Source organism: Eriocheir sinensis, chromosome 61, assembly GCF_024679095.1.
Source record: "Eriocheir sinensis breed Jianghai 21 chromosome 61, ASM2467909v1, whole genome shotgun sequence".
NCBI lineage: Eukaryota > Metazoa > Arthropoda > Malacostraca > Decapoda > Varunidae > Eriocheir > Eriocheir sinensis.
Genome location: NC_066569.1, coordinates 8,241,338 through 8,258,837, shown reverse-complemented (window position 1 = coordinate 8,258,837; position 17,500 = coordinate 8,241,338). Strand labels below are relative to the sequence as shown.

The 17,500-nt window shown below is 38.7% G+C and overlaps 1 protein-coding gene across 1 annotated transcript in view; it reads left to right on the top strand.

Moving 5' to 3' along the window:
• Positions 1–17,500, top strand: part of LOC126986333 (coiled-coil domain-containing protein AGAP005037-like) — a 192,025-nt gene that overhangs the window by 301 nt on the left and 174,224 nt on the right. The window lies entirely within an intron of this gene.

The window sequence follows — 17,500 nt, the reverse complement described above, 5'->3', positions numbered from 1 at the left end:
GTTAGGGTGACGGAAGAGGGAGGAAGGGTGTTTTTGAGTGAAAGGAAGGAAGAGTTATAGAGAGGGGTGAAAGGAGGGGTGTATGAGAGAAAGCTAGGGTGATAGGGTTGAAGGAGAGGGTGAATTAGGGTGAGGGAGGGTTGAAGAAGGGGTGCATGAGGGTGAGAGTGAAAGAAGGATGAAGAAGAAGTGCACGAGTGAGGTAGAGAAGGATGAACGAGAAAATGTGAAGGAAAGGGTGAGATTTAGGGTGAGAGAGAAAAGGTGGAAATTCGGAAAGGGAGAAAGTGTGAATATATGATCTGAAGGGTGAGCGAGGGTGAAGAAGGGTGAAAATAAGGGTGTGAAAGGGTGAGAGTGAGGTGTGAGAGGAACGGTTGAAAATAAGGTCTAAGAAAAGGGTGAAGGCAGTGAATTAGGGTGAAAAATAGGGTGTGAGTTTGATTGTGGTGTGAGTTGAGTGAAAAAAAGAAAATGGGGTGAAAGAGAGGGTGTAGGAGAGAGAGAGAGAGAGAGAGAGAGAGAGAGAGAATTATGGGTGGTGAATTAAATTAGACAGATAGAGAGGGCGGGAATGAATGAAGAGAGGAAGGAAGATTAGAGAAAGGAAGAAGGGAAGGGAAGAGAAGGGAACAGAAGGAAAGGAAGGGAAGAGAAGGGAAACAGAGAGGAAGATAAGGAAAGGGGAAGGAAGGGAAGAGGAAGAGAAGGGAATGGAATTAGAAAGGAAGGGAAGAAAGGAAGGGACGGAAGATTAGGAGAAGGAAGGGAAGGGAAGAGAGGAAGGGAGGAGCATAAAAGGGAAAGGGAAGGGAACAGAAGGAAAGGGAAGGGAAGAGAGTGCAATGAGTAGTCAATGTTTGTTTGTTTGTTTGTTTGTTTGTTTATAGGGAGGGGGGAGGAGGGGGGTCACGTGCCTTGTTGTGTTTGTCAAGTGTTTGTTTGTTTGTCTGTTTGTTCGACCGATTGCCTTGTTTGTGGCTTCTCTGCTATATCAGATGTTGTGTGTGTGTGTGTGTGTGTGTGTGTGTGTGTGTGTGTGTGTGTGACGAGCGACATTGTTTTGTCTCTCTCTCTCTCTCTCTCTCTCTCTCTCTCTCTCTCTCTCTCTCTCTCTCTCTCTCTCTCTCTCTCTCTCTCTCTCTTTGTGTTGACCTTTTTCTTCATTAACTGCGAGAGCAACTTAAACAATATTTACCCTTCAAACATCTATAGAAACACTCCTCTATTAGCCTTTAAATAACTTGCTAAATATATGTACGATGTTCTTTTTAACTAAATATATAAATGTGTGTGAGTTTATGTTATCGAGAACTGACGCTAAATGTTTTTATTGTTATTTTCTTTTAGTTAAATATAAATTATGTGTAAAATTATCCCTGTGCTTATGTTTTGAGAGAGAGAGAGAGAGAGAGAGAGAGAGAGAGAGAGAGAGAGAGAGAGAGAGAGAGAGTCTTAAACAGACAGAAAGGGTGGAAGCGAATGAAGAGAGGAAAGAAAAGGATGGGAAAAGAAAGCAAAGGAAAGGAAAAGAATGGAAGGAAAAAAGGGAACAGAGGAAAAGGGAATAGAATGGAAGAAGGAAAGGAAAGGAAAAGGAAGGAAACAGAAAGAAAAGGAAGGGAAAGAGGGAATAGAAGGCAAGAAGAAGAGGAAAGGAAGGAAACAGAAAGAAAAGGAAGGGAAAAGAATGGAAGGAAAAGAGGGAACAGAAGAAGAGAAAGGGAAAGAGGGAAGAAGATGTGTGTGTGTGTGTGTGTGTGTGTGTGTGTGTGTGTGTGTGTGTGTGTGTGTGTAGGGGAGTTCATATATAAATCAGAGAGGCGGAAATCTACTTTGGAAATTATACTTTTTTTTTCGCTGGCATGGACGGATGAGCTCGAATGGCGGCCTCTGTGTGTGTGTGTGTGTGTGTGTGTGTGTGTGTGTGTGTGTGTGTGTGTGTGTGTGTGTGTGTTAAGCGTGAAGAATGACTGGATCAACGCTTAGGCCTACGTGAACATTATGAAAGTGAGTGAGGTCGTTAGTAATAGGAACACACAGACGGAGCTCCACTATAGGCCTAAATCTCTCTCTCTCTCTCTCTCTCTCTCTCTCTCTCTCTCTCTCTCTCTCTCTCTCTCTCTCTCTGCGCATCGTTTTTACTTGCTAACATCTTCTTTTTTCCTGTTTTTTCCCTTTCACATTTTACATTTTCCGTCAAAGTTTTTCATCAAGCCGTTTCGTATAAGTTTTATCTAACGTTCTTGTATTTCATTTCATATTTCATTTCCTCTTCGGGTCCTCTTTCTGTTTTCCTTTTATATTCCTCCTTTTTCATTTCATATATTTCTGCTTTTTTTTATGTTCTTTGTTTTCATTTTATTTCATGTTATAAGTATGGAGAGAGGAAAATATACACAAAACAGTTATCTCACAATCCTTATACGATCCCCAACACTAGACAAGAGGTAGATTAGACAAAAAAAAAAAATAGAGGTTAATTAATTAGAACACATACACAAAACACTTACCTCACAAACTCCATCCTGTCCTGAAAGTAGAAAAAAAAAGAGAAAGAAATGAGAAATATGAAACGAGAATTATACATAGGAAGAAGAAGAGGGAGGAAAAGAAAGATTAGAAGAAGATGGAAATAGAGAAAGGGTTGAAAGAGGGTGATGTGTAGGAATAGAAGGAAGAGAAGTATACAGAGGAAGAAGAAAAAGATGAAGGAAAAGAAAGATTAGAAGATGGAAATAAAGGGATGAAAGAGGATGAGGCGTAGGAGAGAAGGAAAAGAGGAAGGGGAAGGAAAGCCTGATTGAATATATGAAGGGGAAGGAAGAGGAGGAGGAGGAGAAAAAGAAGGGAGAGAAGAAGGAAAGGATGGAAATATGAGGAAGGATCGAGGAGGAGAGATGGAATAAAGAGGAGGAGGAAAAGAAGAGGGAGGGGAAGGAAAGGATGAACATATGAAGAAGAAGGAAGAAGAGAGGAGGAGGAAGAGGGGGAGGAATTGGAAGGGCTAAACAAATGAAGGAGGAGGAGGAGAAGAGGAAGGAAGAGGAGGAGGAAAAGGAGGGAAGGAGAAGGAGAGGAGAGGAGGAGGAAGAGGAGGAGGAATTGGAAGGGCTCAACAAATGAAGGAGGAGGAGGAGGAGAGGAAGGAAGAGGAGGAGGAAAAGAAGGGAAGGAGAAGGAGAGGCTGAACTTATGAAGAAGGAGGAGGAGGGATGGAAGGAAGAGGAGAAAAAGAAGAGGAAGGAGGAGGAGAAAAAGAAGGAGAGAAGGAGAGAATGAAGATTTGAATAAGGAAGAGGAGGAGGAAAAGAAGGGAAGGAGAAGGAGAGGCTGAACATAGAAGAAGGAGGAAGAGAGATGGAAGGAAGAGGAGAAAAAGAAGAGGAAGGAGGAGGAGAAAAAGAAGGAGAGAAGGAGAGAATGAAGATTTGAATAAGGAGGAGGAGAGGAGAGGAGAGGAGAGGAGACATTTAAAGAGTAGAAAAAGCTATACAAAGAAACACATATACAAATTACTATTCCTGCCAAACTCTCTATCCTGCCCTTAAATGAAGAAAAAAGAAAGAAAAAGGGAAGGAAAAACTTAGAAGGAAGAACATACACAAGAAAGCGAAATATAGATAAGAAGAAGACATAGAGAAAAAGGGATAAAAAAGAACAAAATAGACACAGAAAACGAGGGATACCAACACTTCCACTGCACCATAAAGAAAATAAAAGAGAAAAAGACCCATATATTTTAGACTGCCATTTCTGCTTCCGTTTTCTGTGGCCGCTGACTCATCACAGAAAACGTAACTTTGCATGTCCTTCAAGGGAGGCCCCAAGTGTTTTTCTTTAATTGATCGACGAGCGCTGCGCCGACCCTACCTAGCTGCGGGCGTCCCTCTCTCTCTCTCTCTCTCTCTCTCTCTCTCTCTCTTTCCTTCCCTGTCTCTCTTTCTCATTTCCTTGTTTTTTCATTTCTTTTTTGTTTTCTTTTAATATTTTTTTCTGTTTTCATTTGCTCTCTCTCTCTCTCTCTCTCTCTCTCTCTCTCTCTCTCTCTCTCTCTCTCTCTCTTCCTTTCCGTTCCCTTCTTTATCTTTTTCTCATTTCCTTGTTTTTTTATTTATTTTTGTTTTATTTTTTATATTTTTTTGTTTTCTCTCTCTCTCTCTCTCTCTCTCTCTCTCTCTCTCTCTCTCTCTCTCTCTCTCTCTCTCTCTCTCTCTCTCTCTCTCTCTCTCTCTCGTTTTTTATTGTCATCTTCTATTTCCTGCTTTTTTCTTTTGTTTTTTTCATATTTTTCTTTATTTCTTTTTCTCGTTTTTTTTCCTTCTTTCCTCTGCTTCCTTTGATACTGTTTGCTTTTTCTTCTTCTTTTCTTTTTTTTTCTTTTTTTCTTTTCTATTATTTCTAAGTGTTCATTTTCTTGTTCTTCTTCCTCCTCCACCTCTTACCCGTCCTCCTCCTCCTCCTCCTCCTCCTACTCCTCCTCCTCCTCCTCTGCTCTCATTAACCTTAAGTAGTAAAAGAGAGAGAGAGAGAGAGAGCCTTGTCTGAGGTGCTAAAGTTTTGTGATCTATCTCACAAAAGACTTACTTAATTAAGGTATCACCTGAGTCTCTCACTCTCTCTCTCTCTCTCTCTCTCTCTCTCTCTCTGAATATAAAAAAAAAAAGTTATGCCTGAAAACCGCTCTGTGTGTGTGTGTGTGTGTGTGTGTGTGTGTGTGTGTGTGTGTGTGTTATGGATTCTCCCACGCACTTTTTTTTTTGCTTGTGAGATTGATTGTTTGGCTTTACTCTCTCTCTCTCTCTCTCTCTCTCTCTCTCTCTCTCTCTCTCTCTCTCTCTCTCTCTCTCTCTCTCTCTCTCTCTCTCTCGTTTTTGTCTCACTTCTTAATGAAATTCTTCCCTAATGATCAATCTTTTTAGTGGGTCTCTCTCTCTCTCGCTCTCTCTCTCTCTCTCTCTCTCTCTCTCTCTCTCTCTCTCTCTCGTGACGTCATAATCGCAAGCAGCCAGTTACTGATAAGGACATGAGCCGGTCGACCAATGGCAGCTTAGCACAGGAGGGAGGGAGGGAGGGAAGGACTCGACCAATCAGAGGAGAGAATGGCCGTGACGTAAGAGACTGAGGCATTGTGTTAGCCAATAGGAACCCAGAAACTTGCTCTTTGAACGTTATTTGCTGGGGAGTGAAAATAATAATAATAATAATAATAATAATAATAATAATAAATCACTTTCCTCGCTCCATTTTTCCTTTCCTCCTTCTCTCCACTTTTTTCTCTCCACTTTTCCCTCCACTCCCCCATCTTACCTCCCTTCCTCTCTTCCATCCCTCCCCTTTTCTCTCTCTCCTCCTCCCCTTCCATCCCCTTCTCCGCGTTTTCCTCCCTCCCCACTCTTTCCTCCCCTACCTTCTCTCCTTTCCCTCCCCCTTACCTCCCCTCCACCTTTCCCCCTCCCCTTCTTTCTCTCCACTCCTCCCCCTTAACTCCCCTATTCTTTCTTCCCTCCTGCTTTCTCTCCTTCCCTCCCCGTCTTTCTCTCCACTCCTCCGCTACTGTTTCTTCTTTCCTCCTCTTCCTTCCTTCCTTCTCTCCCTTTTCCTCCTTCCCTACTTTCTGTCCCTCTCCTTCTTCCTCCTTCATTCCCTTACCTTCTCTTCCCTTTCAATCTTTTTTTCCTTTCTTCCTTTTCTTTCCTCTTCATTTTTCCTTTATTTTATTTTATTTTCCTACTTTTCAATTCTTTATTTTTCATTTCATTTTACTTCATTTTTTCCTTTCATTGCCTCATCTTTTCTTTTTTTTCGATCCATTTCTTTCACTTCTTTTTCATTCTTTTCTTTGTTTTTTTCTTTGTCTTTTTTCCCTGTCAATCCATTTCTTTCATTTCTATTTCATTATTTTTCTTCTTTTTTTTCCTTATCTTTTCCCTGTCTATCCATTCCTTTCATTTCTATTTCACTTCCTTCTTTTCCTGAACTTTTCCCTGTCAATCAATTTCTTTCCCTTCTTTTTCCTTTCCCTCTTCTTTTCCTGATCTTTTCCCTGTCAATCAATTTCTTTCCCTTCTTCTTCCTTTCCCTCTTCGTTTCCTGATCTTTTCCCTGTTAATCAATTTCTTTCCCTTCTTCTTTTTCCTTTCCCTCTTCTTTTCCTTATCTTTTCCCTGTCAGTCAATTTCTTTCCCTTCTTTTTCCTTTCCCTCTTCTTTTCCTGATCTTTTCCCTGTTAATCAATTTCTTTCCCTTCTTCTTCCTTTCCCTTTTCTTTTCCGTATCTTTTCCCTGTCAGTCAATTTCTTTCCCTTCTTTTTCCTTTCCCTCTTCGTTTCCGTATCTTTTCCCAGTCAATCCATTTCTTTCCCTTCTATTTCTTTCTTTTCTTCTTTTCCTTCCCCCTCCATTTCTATCTCTTCCCTCCCCCTCCCCCCTTCTCTCCATCCCTCTCCCCCCCTTTCCTCCACTTTACCTCCATTACCTCCTTCTCTCTTCTTAGTGAATCCATTTTCCTTCCTGTAATTGGGTGGAGAGATTAGAGAATTATCCGGAGAGAGAGAGAGAGAGAGAGAGAGATTATATATATTGGCTGGTTATTAGGCGATTTCGTGTGTGTGTGTGTGTGTGTGTGTGTGTGTGTGTGTGTGTTTGCCGCCCTCAGAGCTCCCACCCAACTCCTTTTTTTCTTTTTTTTTCCTAATTCCTTTAACAATACCCTTTCTTTTTTTTTTCTTTGTTTTGTTTTCTTACTTTCCTTTATAGCAATCTAACTTATCTTCATATTTTCCTTCCTTTTTTCTTTGTTTGTTTGTTTGTTTGTTTGTGTGTGTTTGTGTGTGTTTGTGTCTTAATGAATATGTGTGTTTTGTCTGTGTTTCTCTGTTTCCTCTCTCTCTCTCTCTCTCTCTCTCTCTCTCTCTCTCTCTCTCTCTCTCTCTCTCTCTCTCTCTCTCTCTCTCTCTCTCTCTCTCTCTCTCTCTCTCTCTCTCTCTCAATGGAAGACAAAGAAAATAAATTAAAAGAAAAAAATCACCATAACTTGTTGCTGAGAAAAGAAAGGAAGAGAGAAAAGGAGAGAAAAGAAAGTAAAAGTGAAAGTGAAGGCAGGTGGAAAGGCGTTAATTATGTCGGCTACCTGTGGATACCTGGTAATTAGCCGACACACCTGTTCGCTCCGTCTTGTTTACCTGTTGATGTTGTTGTTGTTGTTGTGTTTCATATATATTTATTTTATTGCATTTTATTGAGTTTTTTTTATTTCTATTGTTTTTTCATCTATTTTTTTTTTTTTTTTGTATTTTATTGTTTTTTTATATATATTTTTATTTCTATTGTTTTTCATTTATATGTATTTTATTTTATTTTGTTTCATTTTGTTTTTGTTTTCTATTTTTGTTATTTTTATCACCGTATTTTTATTGTATTATAATTTTATGTACTTTTATTTTTATTTTTTTTCTCTATTTTCGTATTTCTTGTTCTATTTTTTTTTGTTTATTTATTTATTTATCTTTATTTATTTTTTATCATTGTCTTTTTGTCGTTTTGTATTGTTTTGTGTACTTTTATTTTTCATTATTGCTGTATTTTCTTATTTCTTGTTTTATTTTCATTTATTTTTTTATATTATCATTTTCGATTTTATTCTATTTCTGTTTTCTTGTATTTTTTTTATTTGAATTGATTTCGTATGTATTTTAATTTATATTTTTCTCATTTTATCCCATTTTCTTTAATGATTTTTCTTTTATTCATTTTACGGTTTCGGCGACAACAAAAACTCGGCGCCGAATCGAAAACACGAATATACAATAAAAATAAATAAATGAAAGTAAATAAATAAATAATGAATAGTTGACGATGTTGAAAAAAAATGAAAAGGAAAGCGTAGAAAAGATAAAACAAAAAATCCATAATCTGTCTCTTCATCTTTCAAAAGCACCGTCACCTGTCAACACCTCCGTTCATATACCTGTTGATCGTGACACCTTTAATTTGAGAGCAATCCCGTCTTTTATCTTCATTCTTTTGTCTTTTATCGTCAATCTCCTGTAATCATCACTTAATTACACTCATTCTTCTTACTCTCTTCTTCTCTCATCATAATACTACCTCTCCTCCTCCTCCTCCTCCTCCTTCTTCTGCTCCTCCTGCGTCGTCATTAGGGATAGGCCAATCGCTTATTATAACTCGCTATCTTCCCTTCCAGTTTCTCTCCCACATTTCCTTTCCCTTTTTCCTCCCCTACCCCCCCTTTCATGGTCATACTGTTCAGGTGGGCAAAGTATATTCAATTACTGTGTTTCTAATCCCGTATTTTCAAACGTTTTCGGTTCTTATGACTATATTTGGTCGTATTAAAAAAACAGTTCGTCGCCCAGGTAGACATATTCGACAAGGTTTTCGTAGGAGTTATGGGCATCTCCAGGGGTAGTCTTATGACCCTGGTGGTAGTTTGACCCTTCTTCTGTACCACGAACCTAAATACCCACATATTTGACAAGGCTTTCGTAGGAGTTGTGGGCATTTCCAGGGTTAGTTTTATGACCCTGGTGGTAGTTTGACCCTTCTTCTGTACCACGAACCTAAATACCCACACATTTGACAAGGCTTTCGTAGGAGTTCTGGGCATTTCCAGGGGTATAGTTTTATGACCCTGGTGGTAGTTTGACCCTTCTTCTGTACCGTGAACCTAAATTATCACTCACAAGAACCTGACTTATGTATATTTTGGCCTTTGTAAATAATTGATACAAGAGTCGGTAGCGTTTGACAATACCGACGTGTTTCCCAAGTCCACCAAGGAGATGATTTGGGTTACCGTGAGTGTTTTTTGCTTTCACGGTGAAGGGAAGGAACACGCTGGAGGTTGGCAGGACAGAGAAAGATACAGAGGACGGGAAGCGATGGAAAAGGAGGACATGTGTGATCTGCCTGTGGCGACCTCTACCGGGAAACACTGAAAGTAGAAATCTAAAAGTAGCGAGACACAATTCTTCAGTAAAGTAAATATAATCGTGTGACAAAGGGATGTGGGATGTCGGTTTTATTATTTCTTATTTTTATCATTCACGGAGAAAGGAAAGAGAGGAATGATTATGTTAGAACTTTTGTTGAATTCCTTATTTCCACGAATTGTAATCTTCTTAAGCGACGAGTGGAAAATAAAAATGAAAGGATAATATAATCGTACATATCAGTCTTGTTTTTTCCTTGTTCAGTGAGTGAGGAAAAAAGAGAGAAAAAAAGATATAACGTTTGAGGAAATATACTTAACTAGGCTACGAAGCGACAGTCTTAATTAATCTGACAGCGTGAATATATATAACGAAAGAGGAAATGACGGTATAGCCTGCTCATTCAACATTATCTTATACCGTATTGTACATTATCCTTTTTTTTCGTATTTGCTTAAGTGAGAAAGAGGAAAATATAATGTAATGCTTGTTGAGTTTTTTATTACAACAAATCGGAAATCTTAACAGCGAAATGACGGTAGCCTACTTACACTACATAACCTTATACCGTACTGTACATAATCCCTTTTTTTCTTATTTGTTGAAGTGGGAAAGGAAAGAGGAAAAGATAAGATAATGCATGTTGAGTTATTTATTACAAGAAATCGAAAATCTTAACAGCGAAATGACGGTAGCCTACTTACACTACATAACCTTATACCGTACTGTACATAATCCTTTTTTTTCTTATATGTTGAAGTGGGACAGAAAAGAGGAAAAGATATTATAATGCATGTTGAGTTATTTATTACAAGAAACCGAAAATCTTAACAGCGAACAGGAAAAAAGAAAGAGAGAACGACGGTAGCCCATTGTAGCGAGGCCCAGATTAGCGAGAACGGTTTTGTGTTTGCATCCTCGGGTCCTTTCCTCCCCTCTGCTCTTCCATACACTGAGGAAGAATGGAATGGATCATGGAGGAGGGGAAGGATAGGGAGGAGGAAGAGAGGAAGCGAGGGAGGGTTCATGTGTTTGCGGAGGAGAGAAGAGAAAGATGAAAAAATGATATATGAAAGAATGAAAGGGAAGGAAGATGAAGAGAGGAAAAGGGGATGAAGAACAGAAAGGGAAAGGATGGAAAGGAAGAAAACAGCCCCAATACCCAACTACCACCAGGGTCATAAAACTACCTCAGGAAATGCCCACAACACCTACGAAAGACTTGTCAAATATGTGTTCTTGGGCGATGAACTGTTTTATAATGTCTGTTCTAGGCCTTACTTTTCCTGGTTTTCCTTTTTTTATTGAGAAATGAAAGACGGAAAAAATAATACCATGCTGAATTCTTTATTACAACCACGAATCGAAAATCTTAATCGGCCATTGGATAAAAAGAAATAGGAAATGACGACACGTAGCCTACTAATTTTAGAGCCTATCTTCTTTTCTTGCTTGTTTTACTGAGAAAGGAAAGAGAGAGAAAAATTATATATTGTGTAATTCCATATTTTTTCACGAATCGCAACCATCTTTTAAAATGGACACCGGCAAAAGAGAATAACGATGGTTGCCTACTATTTAGAGAGCCCATTTTTCTGTTTTATAGGCCTACTTGGTTTGCTGGGAAAGGAAAAAGAGAAGAAAATAATATAATGTTGAATTCTTTATTTCCACGAGTTGGCAATCTTCCTTAGCGGCCAGCAGTGAAGAAGGAGACGGTGTACGACTAATTCTGTAGCCTTTCTGTTTTTACTCGTTTTATAGAGAAAGGAAAGACAAAAAGATATACTACAACGTTCATTTCTTAACTTCTACGAACCTCCTGCAATCTGTTTAGCGGACAGCAATAAAAAAGAAAGAGGAAACGATGGTAGCCTAATAAATTCTGGAGCATATCTTTTTATTAGTTTTATTGTTGAGAAAGGAAAGACAAAAAGATAGATTTCAACGTTCATTTTTTTAATTTCTACGAATCTGCAATCTTCTTTTTAGCGGCCAGTAGTAAAAAGAAAGAGAAAACGATGGTTGCCTAATAAATTCTGGAGCATATCTTTTTATTAGTTTTATTGTTGAGAAAGGAAAGACAAAAAGATAAATTTCAACGTTCATATTTTAATTTCTACGAATCTGCAATCTTCTTTTTAGCGGCCAGTAGTAAAAAGAAAGAGAAAACGATGGTAGCCTAATAAATTCTAGAGCCTATTTTTATTGACTTGTTTTATTGAGAAAGGAAAGACTAAAGGATATACTAAAACGTTTATTTCTTAATTTCTACGAACCTGGAATTTGAAAAGAAAGAAAAGATAAAAAAAAGAAATGAAAAGAGAAAAAGAGGATAGCCTAATAATTCCATAGCCTTTGTTTTTTTGTTTTGTTAGTGTTTTATTTATATTTTGTTAGTTCCTTTATGTTTATTAGTGAGTAAAGAAAAATAGAGTAAATAATATAACGTTTCTTTTTAATTCCCTGCTACGATCTAATAATGTATTTCCACGACCATCGGGAAAAAGAAAAACGATGGTAGCCTTACAACTTACAGCCTATCATTCTTTTATGTTACTTTTTACTAGTTTTATTTAGAAAGGAAGGAGAGAAAATAATACTATATCGTTTGCTGAATTCCTCACTACGACAAATCGTTAATCTTCTTAACCCGGTAGCAGCGACGGGCCAAATTTGTGGCTTTACCGTGTACCAGCGATGGGCCAAATTTCAGCCATGATATAAAACTCCCAAAATAGATGATGCATAAACTGATCACACATGCGTTGATATATATTATGAAATGGTTTGCATGAGTGATGATTCTTTCTCATTAATTTACTTAGAGGGACCTTTAACCTAACCTAACCTAACCTAGCCTAACCTAACCTAACCTAACCTAACCTAACCTAACCTAACCTAGCCTAAGAAATATGACCCCCGCAGCTACTGGGTTAAACAGCGAACGGTAGAAAAGGAAGGAAATGTATAAATAAATAAATAAATAAGTAAGCGATGGTATATGTAATTATTATTCTACAGTATGCCCTGAAAATAACAGCGACAATTATGGTCATGTTAATTATACCGGAAGGGATGGTTGAGTTTATCCTTTGTTGGAGGTTTTCTGTTGAAGTGACGATGATGATGATGAAGATAATAATAATAATAATAATAATAATAATAATAATAATAATAATAATAATGATAGTTTTTCGTTTATCGTAATATATCATCTCCCTTTTCTTTCCTCCTCCTCCTCCTCCTCCTCTTCTTCTCTTCTCTTCCTTTTCCTCCTCCTCCTCCTCCTCCTTTTCCTCCTCCTCCTCCTCCTTCAGTTCTTCTTTTTCTTGTTCTTGTTCTTCGTCTTTTTCTTGTTTTACTTCTTCTTCCTTCTCCTTCTCCTCCTTCTCCTCCTCCTCCTCCTCCTCCTCCTCTTCTTCCTCTTCTTTCTCAGCTAGTTCTTGTTTTTCTTGTTCTTTTCCTCCTCCTCCTCCTCCTCCTCCTCTTCCTCCTCCTCCTCTTCCTCAACATTTTTTTTCTTCCCACACAAAACCTATTTTCTTGAACTAATTTTCCTGTTGTTGTTGTTGTTGTTGATGTTGTTAAGGGGATCGCATCGGTACTTAAGTAAATGAATTCCGGGATCTCTTGTTTTCCTGCGACCATTATCTCTCTCTCTCTCTCTCTCTCTCTCTCTCTCTCTCTCTCTCTCTCTCTCTGTTGCATTTTCTTCCTGTTTCTGTTATTGTTTTAAGTGTGGTAGTAGTAGTAGTAGTAGTAGTAGTAGTAGTAGTAGTAGTAGTAGTAGTAGTAGTAGTAGTTGTTGTTGTTGTTGTTGTTGTTATATGTATTTCAAGGGATTGTTTGTTTGTTTGTTTGTTTGTTTGTTTTATCGTCCTGTGTGTGTGTGTGTGTGTGTGTGTGTGTGTGTGTGTGTGTGTGTGTGTGTGTGTGTGTGTGAGAGAGTGTTTGTGTGTGCGTGTGCGTGCGTGCGTGTATGTGTGTGTGTGTGTGTGTGTGTGTGTGTGTGTGTGTGTGTGTGTAAGTGTGTGCCTCCTCAAAAGCATATATTAACACACCTAAATTTCAGAGGGCCACAGAGGGGGTCGCGTGCCATTCCCCTCCCTGTGAGAGAGAGAGAGAGAGAGAGAGAGAGTGTAGGAAGTAAAGGGCTATAGATATGGTTTTAAATTATTACTATTATTATTATTATTATTATTATTATTATTATTATTATTATTATTATTATTATTATTTTAGTTGTAGTAGTAGTAGTATTAGTTTAGGGTGAAGAAAGGGTGTCACATCTATATCAGGGTGAAAAAGAGAATGAAAGAAGGGAGAGTAAGTGCTTAGGATGTGTGTAGGGTGTGTCCAGGGTGCGGGGTGTGGCACAGCGGCCTGGCTAGGGTGAGAAGCGGCACCCTAACTTGGCACTAAATTCTTTCACTTTATCTTTATTTTCAGCAGAGGCTTTGAGAGGTTAGTGCCACCCTATACTAGCATGCCCCCTCACCCTAACGCCTCGCATCACCCTCACTCACCCTGCTCTCGGGCTCTACCTCACCCTATCTTTTTAACTCTTTCTCTATCTATGTCTTAACTATCATCTTTTTTTATACCTCTTTCTCCCTGTCTATCTATCTGTCTTGTCTATCATCTATCTCTGTCTCTCTCACCCTAAATTTAGTGTGTATTTATTTATCTATCCATTCCTCTTTGTTACTCTCATCTATCTGTCAATCACCCTAATATAGTTGTTCTTACCTTAAAATGTCTATCTGTCTATCTATCTATCTATCTATCTATCTTTCTTTCTATCTATCTTTCTATCTATCTGTCTATCTTACTTTCACTCTCTTTCTCTTTATCTATTTCTATCTATCTTTGTCTAATTCTAAGTTTTTCATCCTAATCTTTCTCTCTTTCTCTATCTCATATTGTCTCTCTTTCTCTTTCTCTATCTTAATTTCTATATTTTTTTCTCTGTTTTTCTATCTTTATCTATCTTTATCTATTCTCACCCTGATCTCCTCTCTCTATCTTTATCTATTCTCACCCTGATCTCCTCTCTCTCTCTCTCTCTCTCTCTCTCTCTCTCTCTCTCTCTCTCTCTCTCTCTCTCTCTCTCTCTCTCTCTTCATCTACTTTTGTCTATCCGTCTCTATCTGTTACCCTAAAAAAATGCTCTCACCCTATTTTTCCTTCCTTCGGTCATTCACTCACCCTTTCCTCTCCCTTGTTCTCTCCTTCCCCTCCTCTTCCTCACCCTAACCCACCCTGACCTCACCCTACTATTATTTCACCCTATTTTTTCCTCCCTTATTTCACCCTATCTTTAATTCTCCCTTAATTCACCCTATCTTTATTTCTCCCTTAATTCACCCTATCTTTATTTCTCCCTTAATTCACCCTATCTTTATTTCTCCCTTATTTCACCCTATCTTTATTTCTCCCTTAAATCACCCTATTTTTATGTCTCCCTTTTTTCGTCCTATTTTTATTTCTCCTTTTCTTCACCCTATTTTTATTTCTCCCTTTTCACCCTATTTTTTATTTCTCCCTCTCTTCACCCTATTTTATTGCTTTATGTAACATCCATTGGCCTTTTTTTTCTCACCCTTGCTTCGCCTCACCCTAGTTTAGTCACCTTAACACTCCTCACCCTTTTTATTTCACCCTAGATTGTTTTCACCCTAGTCCTTATTTATAAACACCCTAGCTCATCTTTAGTTTTAATTTCCACCCTAAATATGTTGTTTCACCCTAACTTAAGTGGTCACCCTATCCATAAGTTTCCCTAACCATGTATTTTCACCCTAAATTGTGTCTGGATATTGTTTCCCTCACCCTAGCAATTCCTCACCCTTGTTTTTATCTTCTCCCTATTCATATACTTTCCCTCGGCTGACTCCTTCACCCTTATTCACCCTTAGTTATGCTTCTCACCCTAGTAGTTAATCACCCTAGTATAAAGTCACCCTATCTATAATACTTCCCCTAGCTATAAATATCACCCTATATTACCTTTAGGTCTGATTCTCACCCTGGCAGTTAATCACCCTAGTATGAAGTCACCCTATCTATCATACTTTCCGTAGCCCTTACCTCTCGCCCTAGCTCTAAATGTCACCCTACGTCACCCTTATTTATAGTTATCACCCTTGCAGTTCACCCTAGAAAAGTCTCACTCTAGTTAAAAAAAAAGTCACCCTATGTATATTTCCCCCCCCCCGTAGTCCTGCTCTTTCACCCTATGTCTAAATCTCACCCTAGCTTTAATTATTTACTTTCACCCTAGATCAGATTTTTTTTTAATCGACAGTAAATTAATCACCCTTTTATGATATTTCCCTGGTTGCTGTTCTTTCACCCTAGAACTAAATTTCATCCTTGGTTCACTTTATTCAGTTTTTTTCACCCTAGATCAAATTGTCACCCTAATTAAGCAGTCACCCTCTCATCATTACTTTCCCTTGCCCTGCTGTTTCACCTTAGATAAATTATAAAGTTCACCCTTGCTTGTTTTTCTCATTTTTCACCAAAGATCAGTTTCTCACCCTAGATCACTTTCTCACCCTATTTACTATATTCACCTTTGTCCCTTATTCACCCTACTTCACTTTCTCACCCTAGATCACTTTCTCACCCTATTTACTATATTCACCCTTGTCCCTTATTCACCCTACTTCACTTTCTCACCCTAGATCACTTTCCCACCCTATTTACTATATTCACCCTTGCCCCTTATTCACCCTACTTCACTTTCTCACCCTAGATCACTTTCCCACCCTATTTACTATATTCACCCTTGTCCCTTATTCACCCTACTTCACTTTCTCACCCTAGATCACTTTCTCAAACTATTTACTATATTCACCCTTGTTCCCTATTCACCCTACTTTCTCACCCTATTTACTACATTCACCCTTGTCCCCTATTCACCCTAGCTTCTTTTTACTTCACTTTCTCACCGTAGATCACTTTCTCACCCTATTTACTATATTCACCCTTGTCCCTTTCTCACCCTACATCAGTTTCTCACCCTATTTACTGATTCACCCTTGTTCCCCATTCACCCTAGCTTCTTTTTACCTCCCTCTCACCCTAGATCAGATTTTCACCCTATATCCACTCTTCTCCCCCTTCACCCTAGCCCAAGTTCTCTCTTCCTTCCATAGTTTATTCTCCCTGGTATAATACTCACCCTAGTTTCCCCTCACCCTTGTTTCCCTTCCCCTGATAAATTCTGATGGAGTTAGATTTTGTTTCCCGTTGCTCTCTCTCTCTCTCTCTCTCTCTCTCTCTCTCTCTCTCTCTCTCTCTCTCTCTCTCTCTCTCTCTCTCTCTCTCTCTCTCTCTCTCTCTCTCTCTCTCTCTCTCTCTCTCTCTCTCTCTCTCTCTCTCTCTCTCTCTCTCCCCTCCTTTCTCTTCTCCTTCTTTCCCTTCCCTATCATCTCCTCTTTTTTCTACTCATTTATCTTCCTTTCCCTACCATTCCTTTCCTTTCCCTTCCCTTCCTTTACTTTCCCTTTCCCTCTCTTCCCTTTCCTTCTCATCCCTTTCATTTCCTTCCTTCACTTTTCCCCTATTTTCCTTTCCTTCCCTTCCTTTTCTTTGTCTTTTCTTCCTTTTCTTCCGCTCTCCTTCTCTTCCTTTTCCTTCTCATCCTTTTTATCTCCTTTCTTCAATTTTCCCCTATTTCCCTTTCCTTCCCTTCCTTTTCTTCCTCTTTTCTTTTATTTCCTTCCCTTTCCTTCTCTTCCTTTTCCTTTTCTTCCCTTTAATTTCCTTTCTTCAATTTTCCTTTGCTTCCCTTTCCTTCCTCTTCTTCCTCTTTCCTTCCATTTCTTTCCCTTTTCCTTCTCTTCCTTTCCCTTTCCTTCTCTTCCTTTCCCTTTCCTTCTCTTCCTTTTCCTTCTCATCTCTTTAATTTCCTTTCTTTACTTTTCCTTTGCTTCCTTTTTCTTCCTCTTCTTCCTCTTTCCTTCCTTTTCTTTCCCTTTTCCTTCTTTTTTCTTTTCCTTCTCATCCTTTTATTTATTATAGTTTACCTTACATCCCTTTCCTTCCCTTTTCTTATTTTTTTCTTTCCCTTTCACTCCTTCCCTGTCCTTTCCTTCCTTCCCTTTTCTTCGTTATTCCCTTCCTTTTCTTTCCCCTTTTCTTCCCTTTTCTTCTTATCCATTTCATATCCTTTCTTCACTTTTCCTCTTCTCCCCTTTCCTTCCCTTCCTTTTCTAATTTTTTTCTCTCCCTGTCACTCCTTCCCTTCCCTTTCCTTCCTTCCCTTTTCTTCCCTTTTTTCTTCATATCCCTTTCATTTCCTTCATATCCTTTCTTCACTTTCCCTTTGCTTCCCCTTTCCTTCCTTTCCTTATTTTCTTCTTTCCCTTTCACTCCTTCCTTTCCCTTTCCTTCCTTCCCTTTTTTCATCAAATTCCTTTCATTTCCTTCCTATACTTTCCCCCTCTTTCCCTTTCCTTCCCTTCCTTTTCATATTCTTTCAATAGCGTTCCTTCCCTTCTCTACCCTTCTCTCTCTACACCCCCCCCTCTCTC